Source organism: Chlorocebus sabaeus, chromosome 8 (assembly GCF_047675955.1).
Source record: "Chlorocebus sabaeus isolate Y175 chromosome 8, mChlSab1.0.hap1, whole genome shotgun sequence".
Lineage (NCBI taxonomy): Eukaryota > Metazoa > Chordata > Mammalia > Primates > Cercopithecidae > Chlorocebus > Chlorocebus sabaeus.
Window position 1 is genome coordinate 97944955 of NC_132911.1, and position 23878 is coordinate 97968832.

Sequence of the window (23878 nt, forward strand, 5' to 3'; positions counted from 1 at the left end):
GATCTTTCTCCTTAAACTCCTCAGCATTCAAGATCTTTCAAATGCTGCTCCCAACTCTTCCAGCCTTATCTGCCACTCCCTTCCCACACCCAGTCATGCCCCCACCCAAATGGACTTAGTACCCTGAGCTCTCTGGCAGCCAAACTCTCACCCCTGCTGTTCTCCTCGCCTGGCACAAGGCCTGGCCTGGAGAAAATGGACAATGGATATTTGCTTAATGAGGTTGGATGGAGACGTTTCCTCATTTCTGCTTCTCATATCTTACCATCTAAGTTCAACTTAATTATTTAAATAGCATTGAACTACACCACTTCTAGTATGTCCCAGATACCGTGCTAAGAATTGGGATACCAAAAAAAGGGGTACAGGGCTCTTCATACTATCCCTTGCATATCAAGCCCTCATCAGATGTTGGGTAAATTCTAAAGCATTTATGATGACCTAACATGGATATCTTAATAATTTGTTCTTACCTGTAAGAGCTTTCAATAAACATGATATATTAAAGGAAACTCATTCAACATTCAAAGCTTTATTTTGTAATACATTTTTATTGCTGATGAAAAGAGTTGTTTCTCCTTTGAATACACTAACAGATTTCTGCTCAGTAAATAACCCAGAACTGATCGAACCAGATCATCTCTTCTTGAACTGAGTTTTTTTTTTTTTTTTTTTTTAACACTTTTAGTCTTCAAAAAAAAAAAAAAAAAAAAAAAAAAAAACACAAGTTGAATGATAGAAAAGCAAATAAAAATAAAAGGAATGCCTTATTTTGGTCCAGATGCTCAGAGACCACTGTCTGGGATGTTTGAATGGAACCTAGGAAGTACAAGAAGAAATATACTTATCTTTTATTTTGTCATTTATATTTAGGCCTGCCCCTCACCAAGGGTTTCCAGTGGGAAGCAGAAGTCATTGCTTTCCATTGCCATACGTAGGGTGCCATGATTTATTTGAAGACAAATCTACCACACCATGCGGTTGTTAGGAGCGTAGACCCGGGAGTTAGACTGGCTGGCCTGGGTCTTAACTCCTCCATTGGCTGACTTGTGGCTCTGTCTACTCATTGTAAGGTAGGGATAATAATACCACCTACCTTTGAGAGTTAAGAGATTCAGCGAGTTAATATTTGGAACACTGTTGGTCAAAAATTCATTTTGACACCCACGTTTGCTTAGTCAAAACTGTAAACATTGTCCAACAGACATTTCTCTTCAAAATTCCCAACTTTTGGTGGTCCACTAATGAAAATATTCTAGAAACAGCCTACACAGGAACGTCCTCATGGACAAATGAGGCAGCAAGGCAAAGCCGTTACCCGAATGATTCAAGGCAAACTACACGAATGCTAGGATTATGTCAAAAGAGGACTTTGGTCTCTCAAACAGGTCCCACCTACACTTCCTCCTTCCATGGATACAATACCACTCATGAATGGCGTACCATGGGTTGCGATGGTGCTGATGGGAAGCCATCCTTCATCACTGAAATTGCCTGAAACCACCACGCCAGACACATAGGTTTCCTCACAAACACTACTTGGAAAAGAATTGAAATACATTTCCAGAGGATTCTGTGGCATTTTATCTGAACTACCTGTAATAGCTGGTTCAACCATCTGCGTGGAATTTTTGCCATTTGTCAGGATTTCTCTCAGATACAAGGACTAAATTCAGACAGTTTCTATGGCAATTATCTGAGCGACCAAGCACACCCTTTGCAACATAGATCAGAGGGTTTTGTGTGTGTGTGTGTGTTTTTGTTTGTTTGTTTGTTTGTTTTTTCCAAAAAAAGGAGTTTTGAAAAGAAGGCCTCGGTTCCCAAACTGTGGCTCCCCCTCACCCAGTGGGCACCACCACCACCACCACTTGCTCAACAGTAGACCAGGGCACCTGCTTGCAGAGGGGAACCAGGGCTGCTGGGCTTGCTCTGAAGGAGTGGTGCCTCATTGAATCCACCATACAATAGAAGACATGGGAATCCTGCCACAGCCTGAATCTGCATCCAGTCCAAATAACGACAAAGGCTGGATTTTGTCCAATCTGCTGCATGCATCGATAAGACTTGGTGGTGAATAATTATCTTGCTGATTTCTCAGAACAACTCTATGGAGCAGATGCTATTATGATCTATCTCTTAAAGATGGAAAATCAAACGGTGAAGACCACAGAAATTAAGAGACTTGCCCAAGGTCACACTGCCAGGCTAATTTTCATTCCCTCTGAAACACAAATATCCTGATCATGAGACACCAAGTATCATTTAATCCATTACAGATCTTTCCAAAACATTGAAAAGGTTTTTTTCCCCTACTTTGTAGCTGCTCTTTTTTTCGGATGCTGACATGACCTGCCCCGACCTGCCTGGAGGAAAACACTACTTTGGTCTGGGAAGTTTTGTGTTTACTGCAAATGTATTTCTATGTCTCACTATTTCTCCTCATCTCTGTGCTTCACCTTAGGAATCTTCCCTTTTCAAAATCAATCCAAATGCTATGGGTAGAATTGTGTCTCCTTCCCCTCAAAAAGCATATGTTGGAGTCCTCACTTCCAAGCACCTCAGAATGTGACTTTATTTGGAGTCTTTACGGAGATAATGAAGTTAAAATGAGGTTGTTAGAGTGGGCTCTAATCCACAATAACTGATCTCCTTCTAAGAAGAGATTTGGAGACAGGCTCATCCACAAAGAAAGAACAGTGTATGAATGTACAGACGGCCATCTACAAGCCAAGGAGAGAGGTGCGGAGAAGATCCTTCCTTCACAGCTCTCAGGAGGAACCAACCCTACCGCCATCTTGATTTTGGACTTCTGGTCACCAGAACTGAGACAATAAATACCTGCTGTTTAAGCCTCCCTTTCTGTGGTATTTTGTGAAGGCAGCCCTAGCAAATGAAGACCCTATGGAACTCTGGTTTAGCCTGTGCTGCCATCCCCGGACAGGGGTGGCCTCACAGGGGGCTCTGCTCAGTCATTAGACACCCAGGGCCCCCTGCATCCCAGCAGCCCACCCAAGACTTCGTTATTCTCCCACCGGGCTCCAAGCTCCCAAGAGGATTAACGGCATTCTTTTTTTTTTTTTTTTTTTTTTTTCAGTTACATAATTAGGTTCTTCTTAAGAAATTTAGAACACAAATTTGTGAGGATACATTCCATTCATCAGGACACACACAGATCGCAGGTAGCCCTGGAGCTGAGAAATAGCTTTGCGTTTTGGTAAAATTTGCCAGTCCATGGCTTTCTGATCAGCCTTGCACTGCTCTATAGTCTTATATTTCTCTTCTTCTGTGTCGAAGATCTCACCCTCTTACTGACTAGGCTTCCGCAGCTGCTTCTTAAAGTAGGCATCAGTAAGATGTTTTGGGGTTCTCACACTGCTGATATCGTTTTTTTTTTTTTTTTTTTTTTTTTTTTTTTTTTTTTTTTTTTTTTTGAGACAGTCTTGCTCTGACGCCCAGGCTAGAGTGTAATGACACCATCTCAGCTCACTGCAACCTCCACCTCCCAGGTTCAAGCAATTCTCATGCCTCAGCCTCCCAAGTAGCTGGGATTACAGGTGTGTGCCACCACACCCGGCTAATTTTTGTATTTTTAATGGAGACAGGGTTTTGCCATGTTGGCCAGGCTGGTCTCAAACTCCTGGCCTCAAGTGATCCACCCACCTTGGCCTCCCAAAGTGCTGGGATTATAGGTGCGAGCCACCACGCCCAGTCCTGATATCAATTTTTATGGAGGTGGTGATGACAAATTTCTGGTGTGTCCCTCACAGAGGAACTCCATGGAGGACCAGAGGTCCAGCCACAAGTAACAAGCTCCTGCCCAGCTTCTCCAGGAAAACCACCCTCCTGCCTTGGGGGCACCCAGGGAGGATGAGCAGATGGTCCCAAGGGCCGTGCTGGCTCGAAGTTTTCTCACATGCTGACTGCAGAGTTTCTTGTCATGGTTGGACAGCTTTTGAGGCACATCACTAGTAGGAATAATATCAAGGCATTGTGTGAAGTTTGACCACCTGGGCATCATCATTCTTGTCACCTCATCTGGGTTTGTAACAGTTGCAAGATTCTTCTTTTCAATCTTGGGTTTAGTAGCTAAGTATTTCCTCTCATACATGGCCTTTCTGGAATACATAGAAGATGAGGAATATCTGCTAATTCCTCCAATGAAGACAGGATTTGGGCTGCAGCAACGCTTCTCCTTCTTTGGCTTTTTAGCTCTGAGGTTCCCCCTTTTCACCTTGCCACTGGCAAAACCTTCTTAGCTTCAGGTTTCTTCTCCTTAGTATCCAGCTTCTCAGCTTTTTCACCCACCATCTTTCAAGATGGGAAGGTGATGTTTAGACACTCTTCTCATTTAGCCATTTATTTGAGTAAGGACAGGGAGTTTCTAGGTCCCAGATATCCAAATTTACAAGTCAACACATAAGCATTGATTTTTGTCCCCCGTGTAAAAAGCTAAGTGATAGACAAATCTTAGAGTCAGTCATCTATTATTAAAAAAAAAAAAAAAAAAAAAAAAAAAAAAGCGTGAAGGGCTTTGAATTAAAATAATTCACCTAGCGCTAAGACAGTGCCTGAAGCTTCAAAGAACAAAGAAGTTGCAGAAGGAGAGAGCTACAGAATTTGTTTTCAAGTATCCTAAGGTAGTGTGGGCAAGAAGGGATGTGACTGGAATTCATAGCGCCACCAGGACCAAACAGTGCCAAATATCCTGTGAGCCATTTATTTTTCTTTCTCACTGTATATTGCTAAGAGCAGCATAAATTATAAGGCAAGGCCAGATAAATATAAAGATCAGATGAAAATCTCGCTCAAACCATTATTCATCGATTAATGTTCAGATCTGTCACGCCCATCTTTTTGGTCTGGCTCACAGATCTCTGGCACCAATTGCATCACTCAAGGTTTAAAGAACCGCAGAAGCATCTGACCAATTTGCACTTTTGACGAATTAAGGACCCAATTAAAGTGGCCGTTAATAAACTAGAAACAAGCAGACAGGTATAAATCTGGGCTTCTGCCTCACACTTCAAGCAGGTTACTCCACATGGGGAGGGAATGGGCAGCTAGATGATTTGTTTTTAGAGCAGAGAGTAAGACAGGGAAGAAGGAAGGAAAGGAGGGAGGGAGGGATGAACATACACACATCAACATAAGCCCAGCTTTCTGTCACTAAACTCTGTAATATAGATATACCAATCTTTCAGTATATGACAATCTGGATTTACACATATGCAAAATTAGAGGTGATTATTTGTTCTACCAAGAGGTTCATGATGGGGAAGATGGGCTCACAGGAGGCTAAATGGTCCCCTGGAGAACTTAAAATGGTTTAGATTGATATAATCAATTATAATACACATTACTAGCATAATTATTCTTTTTTAAAAATTGTTTGTCTTTTTAAAAAAAAAAAATTTACTTTAAGTTCTGGGATACATGTGCAGAATGTGCAGGTTTGTTACATAGGTGTACATGTGCCATGGTGGTTTGCTGCACCCATCAACCCGTCATTTAGGTTTTAGCCCCGCATGCATTAGGGATTTGTCCTAATACTCTCCCTCCCCTTGCGTCCCACCCCAGGACAGGCCCGGATGTGTGATGTTCCCGTGTGTCCATGTGTTCTCATTGTTAACTCCGCCTTATGAGTGAGAACATGCAGTGTTTGGTTTTCTGTTCCTGTGATAGTTTGCTGAGAATGATGGTTCCCAACTTCATCCATGTCCCCACAAATGACATGAAATCATTCCTTTTTATGTCTGCATAGTATTCCATGGTGTATATGTGCCACATTTTCTTTATCCAGTCTATCATTGATGGGCATTTGGGTTGGTCCCAAGTCTTTGCTATTGTAAATAGTGCTGCAATAAACATACATGTGTGTGTGTCTTTATAGTAAAATGATTTATAATCCTTTGGGTATATACTCAGTAATGGGATTACTAGCATAATTTTTCTTATTAAAGAAAAGAATGACAAGTTCCAAGGAATATTTGAGAGAGGTGTCATGCTTGTTCCTGGTTGGCTTTTGTTCCCCCAGTACTCCCCAAGACAGAGCAAGGGAAGGGTCAGCTGGGGAGAAGAGGCCTCTCCTCCAAGTCTCCCAAAACATCCCAACATTGAATGGAAGGGGAGCCAGAGCAGTCACAAGAAAGGGAGCCACTGACCTAGGGACAATAGTGACTGTCCCGCCAGGGTGCTTGCCTGATGTCATAACTCATTTATGCCTGAGGTTGCAGTTTTTTGAATTTTTGCAATCAGACCTTGGCGATGACTTTGAGCAGTAGGATATAACTAACTCCCACATGCTTAGTGTTCCAATAATGGAACACTAGGCATAAATGGGATTTAAGCAGGCAGTCAGGAAGGATTTCCGCATTGACTTCCCTGACGTGTGCAACTATATACCCACAAAAACCCTAGGAAGGTGGCAGGGGGAGACCCTTTCTCCCCCAGATCTAGCAGAACTGTATCATAAGCATCTTCCCTGGACTAAAGAGGAGGACTGGAATCACTATTTCTCATAAAAGGTGGCTTGACTTTTTTTTTGACGAAGTGTTTATGTATTACACAACATTTCTTTATGTAATATAAAGTTTACGGATGAGCATTTTGTCAAGATAATAAAGCAACACATCCTGGCCTTAGAAATTCAGTAGGAAGTAAATCTAAATTAGGTTCCATCCCATAGGGTTTAGACACTGAAGGATTGAAAGGAAGGATCAAAAGGAAGGATCAGAAGGAAAGAAGGAAGGAGGGAAGGAAGGAATGAAGGAAGGAGAGAAGGAAGGAAGGAATGAAGGAAGGAGGGAAGGAGGGAAGGAAGGAAGGAAGGAAGGAAGGAAGGAAGGAAGGAAGGAAGGAAGGAAGGAACTAACTTACTCCCTAGTTCATTTGCAAGGTGACCCAAGGCAGGAATTTTAATGCCAAGATTGTGCAGTCATGCTTAAGTAGGACAGGTTCACTTTCCGATTTCTGTAATTAAATCATAACTGACAACTGGGATGGGTAGGAGAGGAAGGGAAAATAAATTTAATTCTGCTTAATAAAAGGTACCAGACCACAATGAAATCTCATTCATGAATTGTTTTCTTAAAAATCATTGGAACTGTTTTAAAAAATAGCAAATGCTCAACAAATGCAAGCTAAGTTAAGCACTTTGGGCAACTTACTTGAACCACACAATCATATAGTGTGGGTCTTGTTGTTATGCCACAGAGCAGGAAACTGAGCTTAGAGCACTTGAGGAAGTGGTGTGAATGCAGGGGCCAAGCACCAAGCCACTCTGCTAGATGGCCTCTCGGTGAGGAAGAGAGCTCATCTTTAGCTTAGATGTTAAGGGAACAAATCTACCATTTCCATTCTCTTTGTCCCTCACTTAAGAACAAGTCCTAATATTTTTAAGTAATAAGTATATGGTCAGATATGAATAACTCAGAAATATCATGAATGAGAGAATTCCATGTCAGTCTTACAGAATATTTGAAGAGAAATTTTCTTTGTACCACATACACAACAATCAAGTATAGCTTAGTTTGTTACGTATTGCTTAAGTGGAAAAAAAAATTCAACTTTAGTGTAATTAATACCTCAACCACGAGGGGAATATTTGCTTTTATTAAGTTAATATTTCTTGCACCTAAGTAAACATTCCTGTCTTCTCACAAGTAACAAATAAGTAAATAGATATTCCCTTAAAATTCAGCGTGTCTTTCTTTGGATAATCAACGAGCAGTTACAGAACAACTAGCCCCATTCTAAATCTGATACCAGCGATTTCTGAATCAATGCAATTTTATGTCAAATCTATACATCTCTACCCACGTGAACCAGCTTCTGTGCAAGCACTGTTTGTCGGCCTCCAGAGCAAGGAGCATGACAATGCCCAGCTTTCCTCCTCAGAGGTGTCACTGTTAATGTGAAAGAAAAATGAGGGACACATCCTTCTAGACTTTTTTTTTTTACAATGGAACAAAAGGTAGTTTCTGCCAGGATATATTTTGCACATCATCCAGCTTTTTTTGTTTTTGTTTTTTGTTTTTTGAGACAGGTTCTCACTCTGTCACCCAGGCTGGAGTGCAGTGGTGCAACCATGGCTCACTGCAGTCTCAAACTCCTGGGCTTAAGGAACCCTCTCACTTCAGCCTCCCAAGTTGCTAGGACTACAGGTAAGTGCCATCATGCCTGTCTAATTTTTAATTTTCTTGTACAGGCAGGGTCTCCCTATGTTCAGACCTCCCAGGCTGGTCTTGAACTCCAGCATAAGTGCTTCTCCCTCCTCAACTTCTCAAAGAACTGGAATTATAGGAATGAGCCACCACACCCAGCCATATTTTACCTTTTGAATGAGAAAGGAAGAGGTACCGGAAATGTAACCTTCACCTTGAACAGTGATGACTTTTTTCAGGGGTCATCTGGATGAGTTTCAAAGGATGCCACACCTGCACCTCACCCAAAGACTTATATGGGAACCATGAGAGGGGCTTTAAAAAAATGCTTCATATATATATATGTCTCTGTGTGTGTGTGTGTGTATATATATGCAAAACCAAGTTTTATTATTCTCATATTTTTGAATCCCACTTCCTGAACATAGAAATTAGCTCCTCTCTTGCATAATGGTAGATGCTATTTTTATGGCATTACTGACTTTTTTTCTTATTTTTCTAAAGAATGAAACAGCAATTTCTCAATTCATCCTGAGTCACCTACTTGAACTTTCTCATGGAACAGAGAGCTAACATTCACCGGATGTGTACCATGCACCAAGCAACATAGTAAGCTCTTTACCTACTTACCTAACTTACTTCTCACAACTACCTGGTTAGGCAAGTCTCTCCATTTTATAGATGAAAAAAATTAAGGCTCCGAGAGTGACAGCTCTCTGTTCTGTGCCCACAGGCTGGAAAATGATGAAACTGGCCTAACCCATCTGGCCAACCCTGAAGACTCATATGGCACTGTAACTCACTAGAAACCCTCTCTCAGTAAAGGACTCGCTTTGTTTCCTGGTAAGAGCTGAATAGCATCCATCTTCCTTTCATCTAAACATGTGTTTTCTTCTTTCAGATAATACCTCATTCACTATTTAAGTTTTTGAAGAAAAATAAAGACAAGAAAATATTAGAGAAGGAACTGTCCTTCCAATCTGCTGCTCGGCATCCCCTACCACAGAGGGCATCCGTCCGCATAAAGTCACCTGTCATAAACAAAAGACCAAGACAGAGGCAAAGATCGGACCATTGAAGATACCAATAAGCTGTGCATGACTTACCATAAAAATAACCACACATAAGCAGGTGGTACCTCCACCACCAAGGCCAAAAGCAGTCCAGGAAGCTGAGTAACACGCACATCAGCCTCTTCTCCCACTTGTGAAGGCAGGTCTGTCTGTCTGTCTTCAATTCTTACTCTAGTACTTTTACAAAGAGGCTTCTTTTCTTCTTTGCATGTTCCCTCCCTTGCTGTGTCCCAGACAATTCTAAGAATCCCAAATTGAATCTCATTCTCTGAGTAGACAGAATGACATGCTTTTTGAGAATGTGATTCCAACCCCAATTTCTAGAATACAAGAGCCCTAGAGCACCTTAAGACCAGGGGCTTTTATACGCTTATCATGAAGAATGGGTGTGATACTTATTTCAACATCAGAGAACTCAATCTCCCCTTTAATTCCACTGCCAAGCTTGATTTCACTGCAGCCACTTCATCAAATGAATTTATAAAATATAGACCAATGAAAAGAAACTACCAAAAAAAAAAAAAAAAAATGTGCTCCACAAGCTAAACTTGTCACACCAGCAACAAATTTCCCTTCTCTGCATCTACATAGCCCACCTCAAGGAAAAAATTTATCAAGCAACTTTTTAAGGGTCCTTCCCCTCCATCTACTTTGTCCTTCTGGAATAAATATGTTACTGACACAGTTAAGACATGTCAGCCCTTACCTTTCTGTAAGTCACAAAATGGTGGTTAAAAGTCCTTTTCTTCCATTCAGTGGTTGAGACTCTTGCTACGACTGGAGTTATCTCCCCGGGGAACACTTCCTCTTCCCTGCTTTGCCTCCCAGCCTCTCCCTTCAGCTTCAGTCAAACATTAACCATTAACATTTTTTATTGCTTTTCGAGAGCCACTGGGTATCATAAAAAGTGTCATTATGCTTACTCCAGGAGAGAAATGACTTTGTACCAAAAGAAGTTTAATTTACATCTAATCCATCTCAAAACAGGTTGCTACATTTTTCAATGTAGATGAGTCAATGAAAAGACAAGAAGTTAGAGTGGAAAAGTTTTGTGTATCCAACTATCTCTAGAGTGTGAGGTTCATGACATCAAAGACTTTTGTTCATATTTTGCACCCCCAACACTCAGCACAGGAGACTCAATCCGCAAATATTTGTGTAGATTCCATCTCAAACACAAAAGACAGAGCATGTCTGAGCAATGACACAGTTCATTGATAACTGGCCACATGAGACATCGTAAATGACTCAGAAGACGTGAGGAAAGACACAATCTGGCTGTGCCTGCTTTTGAAATCCAAGGGTCCCTTCCAAAGTCTGCAAGAAACAACCGATAGCAAATTTTCCCCAAACACAAACCAAGTCCTTTCCCACTCCCCCTCCCAATTCAGGGAATGGATTTACCTAGGAACAACTTATTTTTCCCCAATCAAAATGAGATTTTTGATTAACCAATAGAAGCCAATGCCCCCAGATTTCTCAAGTCAAGGCTTCTTTTAGACCAATTCCTGATTTCCACACTTTGGTCACTCTGGGAATCCCCACTGAAGGTAAGCATCAATGTCATGTCTGTGTCTGGTATGTCACACTTGGCCCTGTTTCTGTGGACCTTCTCATGTTCGTTTCTTGGCTTCTCCTGGTCTGGGGTTGTGTTTTCCATTCCTTTCCGGGTGTGCATCTGACAGAGGGAAAGCACGAGAGCCCAGCCCACTCTCTAGCAGGGCTCCCTCCTTTCCAGATTTCATGAGAAGGTTTCGTGAGTGCTCTAAGCCACTGCTGTAAGCCACTGCGGGAATAGACCTCATTTATCCCCAGGACCCTGCAAGTGAAACCATCTAGTTGCATGCCAGCGGTTAGCATCCTTGGTGGACTGGTAAGTTCAGCAAGTGCCCTTCTTGTTTTGTCCCACATGACTGTCACTCATTTAGAAGAATGAGGTTATTGAGGCTAAGCACTTCCCACATTCTTCATACCTCTGCCCTCCCATTAGCTGAATAAAGTGTGCTTGTTCTACAAAATCAAATCGCTTCCACTCGCCACATGCTTCAGTTCCTGGAATCAAGGGCAAGCATCTCATCACGGGCATTGTTCAGAAAGAAGTCTGAGTCTTCTTTGAAAATTTTAAAATAATAAAGCGCTTTTAAATGTATGAGTTTTCTTCAAAAATAAAGTACATATATATAATTTATAGTCATTGTTTTTCAGCAACAGTAACAATGTTTATGACATGTTAGTATATCAGTTAAAATTTTGTTTTCTCATTTAGCATGTCTGCAAAGTAGATTCCAGTTTATAGATAGAAAATGGGGGCACAGAGGGGTTTTATTTCTTGTCTAAGTCATACAGCCTTTGACTACAGAATCAGGACTCCAACCCTGGTCTGTCTGATTCAAATTCCATCCTATTCACTACATCTATAGACTATGCCAGATTTTTTTCCTTCCAGCTTTATGTGAGTTAAAAAAAACAAAAACAAAAACAAAACCCAAGGGCAGAAATCCTTGCATGAGCCCATTCCTATTGGAAGATGGCCAAGTTCCAACATGGGGTTCCCCTGTACATCACATGCTATCTCTAGCACCCAGCTTCCAGCTCAAAGAATTAGGTTGATTAAACACTGAAAACGTCAAAACCACCCATCAGAGAAATTAACAGGTGATTGCATTTCTGAATTACAGAGGCTATTTCTGTCCTCTGGGATACCAGGTTAACAAGATTCTGAGAGCTGTTCATATATTCCTTACATGGTTTATACATCCTTCCAGATTAAATCCAAATATTAAGAATGTGCATGTTTCAGGGTAACCACCACTGCATTTTAGGAACTCATTTTCATGAAAAGTGAGACATTGGTAGTTCAGTAGACTTGCTAATAATAATAGGAATAAGGAAAACGTAATTGATAAATATTATTGATTTAATTTTTCAAAGCAAAGGAGGTATGATTTATACAATGAAAACAACTGAAGGCCAGGCGCAGTGGCTCACACCTGTATTCCCAGCACTTTGGGAGGCTGAGGCAGGCAGATTATCTGAGGTCAAGAGTTTGAGACCAACCTGGCCAACATGGTGAAACCCCATCTCTACTAAAAATGCAAAAATTAGCTGGGTGTGGTGGCAGGTGCCTATAATCCCATCTACTCAGGAGGCTGATTCAGGAGAATCACTTGAACAGTTGCAGTGAGTTGAGATTGTGCCACTGCACTCCAGCCTAGGCGACAAAGCAAGACTGCATCTCCAAAAAAGAAAAAGGAAACAAAACTGAACAAGTGAAAGGACTTGGGCTAATGCTTTCAACTCACAGTTTCATGATGGTGAAAACATTTCAACACTTTTGTCTATAATGTTCTAAGCATTCCTCCAATATTGTCCCTAGAAAATATATAAGTAATTAATTTATGGACATTTGCTAGTAAGAAAGTCTAGATAGCCTCCCAGACAAAAAAGTTATGAAAACTTGGAATTATTCCTAAAAGTCAAAGCATGTTACATTTCTAAAATTTATATTCTTTTTTATTTTATTTTTTTGAGATGGAATCTTGCTGTCCCTAAGGCTGGAGTGCAATGGCACAATCTCGGCTCACTGCAACCTCCGCCCCCCAGTTTCAAGTGATTCTCCTGCCTCAGCCTCCCAAATAGCTGGGATTACAGGTGCCCACCACCACACCTGGCTAATTTTTTATATTTTTAGTAGAGACGGGGGTTTCACCATGTTGGCCAGGCTGGTCTTGAACTCCTGACCTCAAGTGATCTGCCTGCCTTGGCCTCCCAAAGTGCTGGGATTACAGGCATGAGCCACCGTGCCCTGCCTATTTTTATTCTTTAAAATTCAAAATGGAATCTATGAGTGTTAAATTTCTCAATTTTTTAGGTACTTGCATTTTATGTTCTTTATGTGTTACATATCATACATTCAGAATATTTTATCATGAGTCCATCAACACATAACTCTCACCTAATAGAAGTGCAAAATAATATTGTAATTACTTAATATCTGTCTTGCTCTGTTAACTTGATGATGGCAGAAACTTTGTCTTCAATTCGTACTCAGTAAGTACTTCTTAGAACTCAACGCCATTCAGTTATTTAATTCAGTAATTCTAAATAGTCATGACTACCTGCAGACTCAACCAAGGCCAACAGGAACCCAGAAAAGCAAATAGTTTTGAACCCCCTGAAACTCAGAGTTCACCGTTTTTGTTCCACATTTATTTAGTGGAATGAAGTGAAACTAATTTTCTGCTAGTCATTGTTTTAGGTTGAAGCAGAATCTTCCTTAACTACTTTCTCTGGCCAGGACAGAGTCCATTTTCTGATAAATTTAAGCAAAACAGCTCTTAGTTTCATGTAGCTCATACTTTTTTGGAGACAGGGTCTCACTCTGTCACAGGCTGATAGGCTGGAGTGCAATGGTGCGATCTCGGCTCACAGCAGCCTTGGCCCCTCAGGCTCAAGCCATCCTCCCACGTAAGCCTCCCAAGTAGCTCGGACTACAGGGACACACCATCATGTCCCTTTTTTTTTGTAGAGATGGGGTTTCATCCATCCAGGCTGGCCTCCAACTCCTGGGGTCTAGTGATCTGGCCACCTCAGCCTCTCAAAGTGCTGGGGATACAAGCATGAGGCACCGTGCCCAGCCTATACTTACTTCTGAGTTTGGGTTTGGGGTTTTTGTTTTGAGGATTTTCTGTTGTTGAGTTTTGTTTTTAGCAGTTTTCCAAACCAGAACACTTGAGAGAATTATGACAAGATTTAAAACTTAGATAACAAAATGAATCACTATTTCGAAGCAAGAAACACTGAATCATACATAATGCTGTTTAAAAATCTCAGCTGACAGCCACCTTGTGATATTCTGAAAAATATTTAAGGAAGATAGTTTGAGGCTAGTAAAGATTTTCTTCCCCACTATCTACTCTGACAGAAGTGGACCCACTTTGTACTTTGTTTATTCCAGGAAGATTTTTCACTTCATCTATAGATGCTGGCTCCAATCAACTGCCCAGTAGGCAGGGCCCTTAATCTGGCTCCAGCTACCCATGCCATGAAATTGCTGGAGAATCTCGTGAATGAGATGGCTAATAAGTATTCGCATCATCAGTTGTACATTGGACAAATGCCTTCCAGGTCTTTCCAAACTAGAGTTCACAAAACTGGGGCTTACACTATGAAATCCTGGTTCAGGGTATGTTCCTGCATCCCTTACTCTGTTGCTCAAGCTAGACTGCAGTATGCAATCATGGCTCACTGCAGCCTTGATTTCCTGGGCATAAGTAGTCATCCTGCCTCAGCCTCCGAAGTAGCTAGGACTACAGGCAAGTGCCACCACACCAGCTAATTTTAAAATTTTTTGTAGAGATAGGTTCTGTGTTGCTCAGGCTGGTCTTGAACTCCTGAGCTCAAGTGATTCTCCTGCCTCGGTCTCCCAAAGTGCTGGTATTACAGATGTGAGCCACAGTGCCTGGCTGGCACTCTGGATTTCTGATGCAGGTGATTATATGGGCCCTTATGAGAAACACTAGCTTAAGGAGTCATTGCTTTATCCTCCAGTAAATATTATTTAACAAAGCCTATTCTGAATTGAGATTAATTACCCCACCATGTAGAACCCATTTCTGCAGGAATGTCTGAGATAATGATGCAGTCTGATGTTGAACATGCAAGCTGGATTTGGTAGACATGAGCATGCTCATCTTCCCTCAGACATTTTTTTCTTCAGACAGCTAAGCTTTTTTATTTGATCTTGGATTTTCTTTAAATTCTAAGAAATGACAATATTATTGGTTTTCTGAGACCTATCTCTGTCTCTTATCAGATTTCACCTAACAAGCTTTTGCACCTATCCAGCTCATGCTCAGATCACAGCATCTGGCTTCCATCTTCACTGCTCCACTGAAACCATCCTCACCAAGGTTGCCAACAATCTGCTCATGATAATCAGATGGACACTCTTCAGTCTGCACCTCATCTGACCTCTCACAACTTTCAACACCATGGCAAGCTCACCTCAAATTTCCCTTTACCCCAGCTTCCTTGCTAATACTCTGATTTTCCTTCCACCTCTTGAGCCAGTCCCTTGCAGTCCTACCTGTGGCTCATCCAACTCCTTGGGCCCAATCCCAGGTTATCTTGTCTTGTCACTCACTCTGTGGAGGTCAACTCTGCTCCCATCTATTTGCCAACATCTCAAGTCTCTCTAGACCAGATCTCTCCTCTGGTCAAAGCTCTGGTTTTCTATATCCAACTGACTATTCCACAACTTCCCCAAGGTGTCCCAAGTGCACAAAAAACTCCACACAGCCATAATGAACTGTACTGTTTTAATTCTCCAAAACATATGTCTCCTAGAACACTACCCCTTCATGTTAGCCCTGGCAGTCATCACTGCTTAGCCAGACAGTGTGCGGTGACTGTCTAGGAAGTCCTGTCATGGGGTCAAGTAGGAGACCAGCATGCATGTGAGCTTTGCTTGGAAGGACTCAGACTTGGACACTAAGGCTTATTAAATGGTCTCCCTTCTCTGCCTGTGGGTCTCTCATTAGGCACCAAAAGAGGATTGCCTGTGGAAATTCTGCCCTTAAGAGAAGTATTTCCTGAGAAAGAATACTCTTTTTAGTAAATGGTGAAATTGATCTTCACATGCAAAATAATGGAACTGGACCCTGACCTCACACCATTCAGAAAAATTAAAATATATCAAATACATAAATTATAAGGGCTGAAACTATAAAATTCTAAGAAGAAAGCAGGGGTAAATCTTTACGACCTTGGATTTGGAAATGGTGTCTTAGCTATGACTCTCAAAGCACAAATAACAATAGAAAAGAAAATATAAATTGGACTGGACTTCATCAAAATTAAGAACTTTTGCAATTCAAAAAACACTATTAAGAAAGTGAAAACCAATTTATAAAAAGAAAATATTTGTAAATCACGTATCTGACAAATGAACTGTATCTAGAAGATATAAACAACTCTTAAAACTCAATAAACAACCCAATCAAAAAATAGACAAAGGATCTGAATAGAAATTTTTTAAAAGATACACAAATAGCCAAAAAGCACATGAAAAGATGCTCATCCTTAGGCATAAGCAAAATGCAAATCAAAACCACAATAAGATGCCATTTCATACCCACCGGGGTGTTTCATACCCACCAGGACAGTTATAATAAAAAAGAAATAATACCAAGTGTTGAAGATGTGGAGAAACTAGAATCCTCATACACTTCTGGTGGGAAATGTAAAATCATGCAACCACTTTGGAAAAGAGTCTGAGAGTTTTATCAAAAACTTAAATATAGAGTCACCATTTGACTTAGCAATTTCACTCCTAGGTATACAGCCAAGAGAAATAAAAACATCACACAAAAATTTGTACACGAATATTCACAGCAGCATTATTCATAATAGCCAAGAGATAGAAACAACCCAAATGTTCAACTGATGGATAAAATGTAGTATATCCATATGACAGAATATGAGTCAGCCATAAAAAGATATGAAATACTGATATGACAAGACTAAACCTTGAAAACATTATGCTTAGTGAAAAAAGTCAGATAAAAAAGGCCTAATATTATATGATTCCATTCACATGAAATGTCCGGAATAGGCAAGTCCATAGACACAGAAAGTAGATTTCAGAGTTGCCTGCAGTTGGGGGGCCGAGGGGGAATTTGAAGCTGAGAGCTAAAAGATATGGGGCTTCTTTTGAGAGTGATGAACGTTTTCTAAGATTTGTTGTGGTGGTGGTTGCACAACTCTGAGAATAGACTAAAAACTACTGAATTGTGCACTTTAAGTTGGTAAGCTGTATGGTATGTCAGTTATATCCCAACAAAGCTGTTCTTCGAACTGACATAAATATACAGAACATAGGCTAAATATTTTCAGTCACCTTGGTCTAAGCCCTTCAGATCATTTTGCTTTATTACTGGAAATGTCTTAGGGTTTTCAAAATCATTTATTTTCCTTTAAGTATGAGGTTTTTTTTTTTAATTTAACTAATTTTACCTATTATTTGACCTCTTTTGTTTTTTATGTTTTTAAATGTGAATAAGAACATTTTAGTACACAAAGATTTTATCTTTGCCTGGATAAAGTAGAAAATGACAATGTGGGCACAATGGCCCTTCAGCCCCTCTGATAGTGTCTCAGCTCAAGCAGTTCAGCCCTAGATAAACCTGACTCGACTGCCTGCCTGAACGAGGACTATTTTCTTTCTTCTATGTGATTACACCTAGTAACTCAGGAGACAAGGAGGCCAAATTCTCCTCCCTTTGGTTTCCCACTCAGGATTACATTCGGCCTGGTCTCAGGAACAATCCAGGAGTTTCTGGAAAAGCCATGTTATCTTCAAACTAGGATTTTCCAATAGCTACAGGAGGAAACAGAGGAAATGAAAGCTCACATCGGCAATCTGCGTAATTCGCCTGCCTTGGGTGGTCCACAGGAGCAGCCCACGGTGCAGGGGAGGAGGAGGGGAGAACAGAAGCCCTGCTGGGGAGAGACCATCTGGCTCTACCAATGAGCCTCAGCCAGCGCCAGATCACTTCTAAGGAGGCCTGGGAAGAGGCTGGCGGAGGACCCTCACTTCCTTGCTGGAGTCCCACTTAGCCCACATGCTCCTGCTTTAAACCTGATTAGACAGACCAGCTTCTCAAAAAGGGAGGGCTCCAGAGGGTTGTTTTTTAATTCCCAGATCTTCCCAAGTCTGCTCTCCTAAGCTTGAGAAACAAAGGGAATTGCCTAGAACTAGGACTGTATCTAAAGGGATTTACAAGACAGAAGTAGCTGTACTTTTTCTAAGTTATCACTTTATACAAAAGAAAATCAGTGGTAGTTAACTACACACGACTTGACTAGAAGTTATCCGAACTCCATCCCTCTTCTTTATAAAGAGAGATTTTTCTCAGTACAAATAAGTTTTTAGTAGAGGGGTTCTTAACTCCGGCTGCGTGGAGCCACAGGGATTCTGATTTGATTGGTCGTTGGTGAAGCCTGGCAGCAGTCATTCTTAACGTTTCCCTTGGTTCCAACGTGCAGCCAAGGCTGAGAACTACTGGCTTGCTTCTACCCTCTACCAAGCACTTTTGCTCTGCATATATTATCTCATTTAATCTTCACAGCAACACTGAAAGGTATTTTTACTACTTTACAAATAAAGAAATAAAGGAACAAAGAAGATACAAATTGATTCTTTAAGATTTGAATGCAGATCTGATTCAAAAAATAATCATAATTAAAGCCTGAGCTGCTACCCTCGGCGAAGCTCCCATAGCAGCCGCTGAATGAGCCTCCTGCCCAGCTCTACTTACCTCCCAGGAGCCGCAATCAGACAAGGGTGGGTGGGGGGACTCACATCCACTAAGCAGATTGATTAACTCAGATCCACAGCCAAAATATCATACTTCCACCCTGATTACATTCTCACCAGTCGCCCCTCCCACTCGATCTTTCTGAGCATTATATTTTTGGGAATCCTGCCTTAGCTGAGAAGCCTGCTTAAGTAGCATTTTCAAGAACCAGTAATACCCACCACTTTACCCTCTACAGCGTTTCCTCCCACAGCTCCGCTCCGACTGATGTCCCCTTATACTTCCTCCCCATCTCCCTTGTTACAGAGCAATAGCATCACCTGACCCCTTCGAATGCAGCCTCTCTCTTTCAGCTGGCCAGGAGGCAGGCATCCTCTCCCACAGCTAATAAGGAAGTGGTTAACTTTACTGTAGATCAGCTCAACTCAGACAAGCCAGGCATAGCCAGCCAATACTGTTCAGAGTTATGTGTAACGCCAGGAGCAACTTGCCCCCAGCAATAACTGAATTGTCTTGATTCAGCGGACTTTCTAAAATGTACCCTCCCCTCAATATTGAAAATCCTCTTCAGGACCAGGGTAGAAAGTGGTTCCCAATACAGCAATGCTTAATTTAATATTGGAATGTTAAATACAATGTTCTGGAATTTAACACGGTCTGCAAGGACCTTGGACTTTCTGAAATTATTTTTTTTATATCGCTGGAATACAGGTTCCTTTTCTTTTTTGGCCACAAAGCAAAGAAGAAAGGATTACCAAAAGTAAAAGTAAAAAAATAAAAATAAATAAAGACAAAGAATTACCAGGGACCCAGTCTCATGGGACTCAGTGTCAATGGCATATGTCCTGAGCTTGACATGGGCAATGAGAACTTATTTCTCCCAATCTTGATTCAGCTCCCTAATAATTAGTCTGGTATTATTTAAGGCAGATTCGTTTTATGGTAGACACACCTGACAGCAATAACTTAAGCATAATCTGAGCATGCTCCTGTAGGGCAGATGCACCTGAATGTGTGTTCTGAGCTCGGGAATCCGGGAGTGGCCAACGCGGAGATTGTTTCCTTGTCTATGAGGAACATCTGAGCATCTCCCATGGCACCTTCCACCCTCGGCCTCCATCCTATGGAACATGGGCCATACTGGGGACCTTTGTTTTGGGTTTAATGAAGGTTGCCAGATGGAGGTTGTTAGAGGGAGGGTGTTACATGAAAATGCTGTATAAACTGATGCTCTTTGCAAATAGTTACACTTCTCCTGTACAGCCCACTGCTGCTGGACCCTGTCCCCCTGCATGTGAGCCCCCAGTAAAATCCCATGTCTCATTTGCTGGCTCTGGGGCTCTTCTTCAGCCTCTTGAGTCTTGTGCCAGAGGTCTTCGAACCCTGAATCCCTGAAAGAGTTGATAGGGGTTGGGCATAACACTGTTTAAGACCAAAAATTTAGAGACGGGCAAATTAGGACTGAATCCCAATTCCAAGGCTATTGTTTAGCCTTGATATTCTTCACCAATATGGGTTTGGAAATTCTAATGTGGACCCTCGATATCACACCCCTCCTCTGTCTGTTTGGGCTCATAAATATTATGGCCCAACCAAGGAAGTAAAACTAAAGTGGATTACAGGTCTTTGTTAGGGAGATCGGAACCCTGTTTGTCTAAAAATGGTATCAAGTTATTTCAGTACATGTTGAAGGTGTAAAGAGGACATCCCAACATTTTCTATAAATTACTTTTCTAAAGAGCCTTTCAGCTCTACTTGCCCTGACTTAAAAAGTATTTTTCATTCATCTTCCAGCCACACTCAGACCAGAAACTGATAGCAGTTAGCCTCCTTATCTGTCACAAGCCTAAGCAACTGGTGGCCGATCACCCTATCTCATGCTATTACCTAGGTCGTTAGGAAGCTAAAATTAAAACCTGGTGTCATTAACATACCAGACCAAATACAGAGAAAGCCACAGAAAGTCCAGTTCAGATCCTCTTATAAGTTTCTATTTTAAAAAATAAAATACAGCAAGCTTCAGTGAGAGACCTTAAAATGGGTCACTAGACATCACAGTGAACACGATTTTGTCGTACTATTAATATTTCTTAGCAAATGGCTTTGGGAAGCATGGTGGGAACCCTGATTTCTGTCGGTACCCACTAAATCGTTGCCCTGACTTTATAATCCCACAGCAATGTCTTCATATTTTGTGAAGTCTAGAACCGTTCGCAGCGGGAAACTTGCACACTTATAGCCGAATTGCAAAAAGTCCATCTAAAGTTAAAGATTCACGGGTTGTTTTGCCACCAGAAATGTTCATATATTGGATTTAGGGGTGGGCTCAATTTCCACTTTGTTAATTTAATTAACTTTGTTAAATTAACAATTTAATTAAACAGTTACTTTGCTGACCTTTAGTTAGCTAATGTCTGTTCTGTGCCAGGCACTGGGCAAAGTGCTTGGCTTATGTTATCTCTAATGTGCACAAATCTGAAAGGCAGGTCAAATTGCCAATCCCCATTTACAGTTGAGGAATCTGAGGCTCAGGGAACTCAAATATCTTGCTCAAGTTCACATAGCTGGCAGGTGACAAAGCCTGGATTTGAATCAGGCGTGCTGACTCACGACCGTTGCCACTGTGAAAGCTGTTCCTAATCTATGCGATGTCCTAGTCACCACCTCTACCCCAATACCCTGGCCATGCCCTTCTCTCATCACTTGCCCTTGTGGTGGCTTTACTGCTACCAACCAGAAGAGGCCTTCGTAGGTAACTGACTCTGTTTTACAACACTCTAAAAGAGAATCGGAAGAATTTATGCCAAAACTAAAATCGTTGCTTCGGGTAAACTCTAATGTTCAAGTAGGTAATGTTAAACAGGCCCTATTAACTCTTATGCTCTTATCCCTCTGCAATATATTTACATAAATTCCCCCAGACGGCGCTGTCTAAATACATTGGTCTCCATTTCAGATGCTGCCTGGAGTCACTAAGTTTCTCCTGAGATTGGGGAAGGCAACTGGTGATCACTTTCCTTAGCTTTTCCAGGCTTCAATCAAGTTTGCCATGGGCTGTGGATCATGAGGAAAAGTTTCTCTTCTAGAAATCCTCCAGTTAATAAATGAAGAGAGGGCGATAGAATTAGAATATTACCATTTTACAAACCCCTATCGAAGTCAGTCTAGGCAAGGGTCATCCATGGCTGCTACCTCACAGAAAGAGAGACAGCTGGTCATTATGTGCCTCCTCGTAGATATGAAATGCTACTTAGGAAGGATTCTTGACAAAAGTATTGTGTCTGGATCAGATCAAACTGATTTTAGATTCACCTAACAATTGTGAAATTGCCAGAATCAAAATGGAGTTGCCAATGTTAAAAATCAAAACAAACGCTGACAAATAGACCCATGGAAGACCATGAAGACAGGTTGTCATGCTTGTATGCCTAATAACAAAACTATCACAAAAGCCTCAAAAACCACAATCTTGCACAATGGCCACTGCAACCTTACACAAAAAATACTTCTACGAGGACATCAGACCAGCAACTGCCTGTCCAACTGCATCGGGATCACCTTTGTTATTAATCTTTATGGCCAAGTATAATCACTTCAGAACAATTATGTAATCCTCCTTATTTTTTCCTTTAAAAACCTTTGTCTGTCTTTACCTCCCTGAATCCATGCATAGTTTACTATGGCAGGCATATTCCTATTGCAATGATCTATTTCCAAATAAATATTTTCTTTTAGAAAGCATTTCTCTGTCGTTCAGGTTGACAATGTAAGAGGAAATCTCTTTGCTGTGATTGTATAGACGATGTGGAGACATTCTCTGTATTGGCATTTTTCTATGTCCACCCTTGATGAAAGCAAAGGATGGAATGTTAAAGGGCAACTGAGTCAAGACTTTCCACAGCAATATTGGTTAATGAGGTCCATCCAGGATATAGCTTTCCAGTAATCAATTTGATCTCAGAATAGTGTAAGAGACCCAGAAGAGTACACATAGTCAGATACCAAAATTCACCTTGAAAAATCTTAGACTGTTGCCCAAGCATGGTGGCTCATGCCTATAATCCCAGAACTTTGGGAGGCTGAGGTGAGCAGGTCATGAGTTCAAGAGATTGAGACCATTCTGGCCAACACGGTGAAACCTCATCTCTACTAAAAATACAAAAAATTAGCTGGGTGTGGTGGCATACGCCTGTAGTCCCAGCTACTTGGGAGGCTGAGGCAGGAGGATCACTTGAACCCGGGAGGCAGAGGTTGCAGTGAGCTGAGATTGTGCCACTGCACTCCAGCTTGACCACAGAGCAAGACTCTGTCTTAAAAAACAAAACAAAAACAAAAAGAAATCTTATACTGTTTTCAGAAATCATACTTTTAGCAATTATATCAAGATTAATTATTCTAAAATATATATAGTAAGGCAGGTAAGTAATTATGTTAATATTGTCTACAACCAAGATTTTAGGTAGAAGAAAGAAGATATATAAATATAAAATCAAAGGAGCTAAATTTTAAAAAACCCTGTGATACTAAATTCAAACTCAAAATATTAGTATGAACCCATGATGCATTTTCTTCAAAGTAGTGTTTTCAATTCTGTCCACTGAAAAAGGCTGGGAACAATGACCAACTCTTAAGCAATGGGCAGCCCTAAAGCCAACTTATAATTTATTTTTTCTTGTTTTTTTTGAGACGGGGTTTCACTCTTATTGCCCAGGCTAGGGTGCAGGGGCACAATCTCGGCTCACCACAACCTCCGCCTCCCAGGTTTAAGCAATTCTCCTGCCTCAGCCTCCCAAGTAGCTGGGATTACAGGCATGTGCCACCATGCCCAGCTAATTTTTGTATTTTTAGTAAAGACGGGGTTTCGCCGTGTTGGTCAGGCTAGTCTCAAACTCCTGACCTCGTGATCTGCCTGCCTCAGCCTCCCAAAATGCTGGGCCCGACCCTATAATTTTTAAAAATCATTGGCAAATGATATTTAAATGAACCAACCCTCCTTGGAGAAATCGCTGACCATAGTTCTGGGGCAGGAAAAGTACATGTATGTGCCTAGCACATTTATCATACCAGACAGCAAGGAATTTACTAAAAACTGATTGTTTCAAAGCATTTAGAAGCCAAAAAGAAGTGGTTATCACTAGGAAACTACGGAAAACTTTAGAACAAGTAAGAACAATGACTTTGATGAATTTAAACAAATCAGATGTGTTAAAATCTGTGAGATCATTATTACATTTGACAGCAAATACTCACTGACCACGTTTAGTGGATGCCGGGGAACCACATTATCCACCTGAAAACACGAAAATACAGGGCAGGAATCAAG

The 23878-nt window shown here is 41.2% G+C and overlaps 1 protein-coding gene across 1 annotated transcript in view; it reads right to left on the reverse strand.

Annotated features, from left to right (window-relative positions):
• Positions 1-10071, reverse strand: part of CDH17 (cadherin 17) — a 78120-nt gene extending 68049 nt beyond the window's left edge. The window contains exon 1 of the mRNA XM_008001100.3: positions 9942-10071. The gene's annotated coding sequence lies outside the window, so the exon portion shown is untranslated. The remainder of the gene's footprint in view (positions 1-9941) is intronic.
• Positions 10072-23878: the final 13807 nt, after the last annotated feature.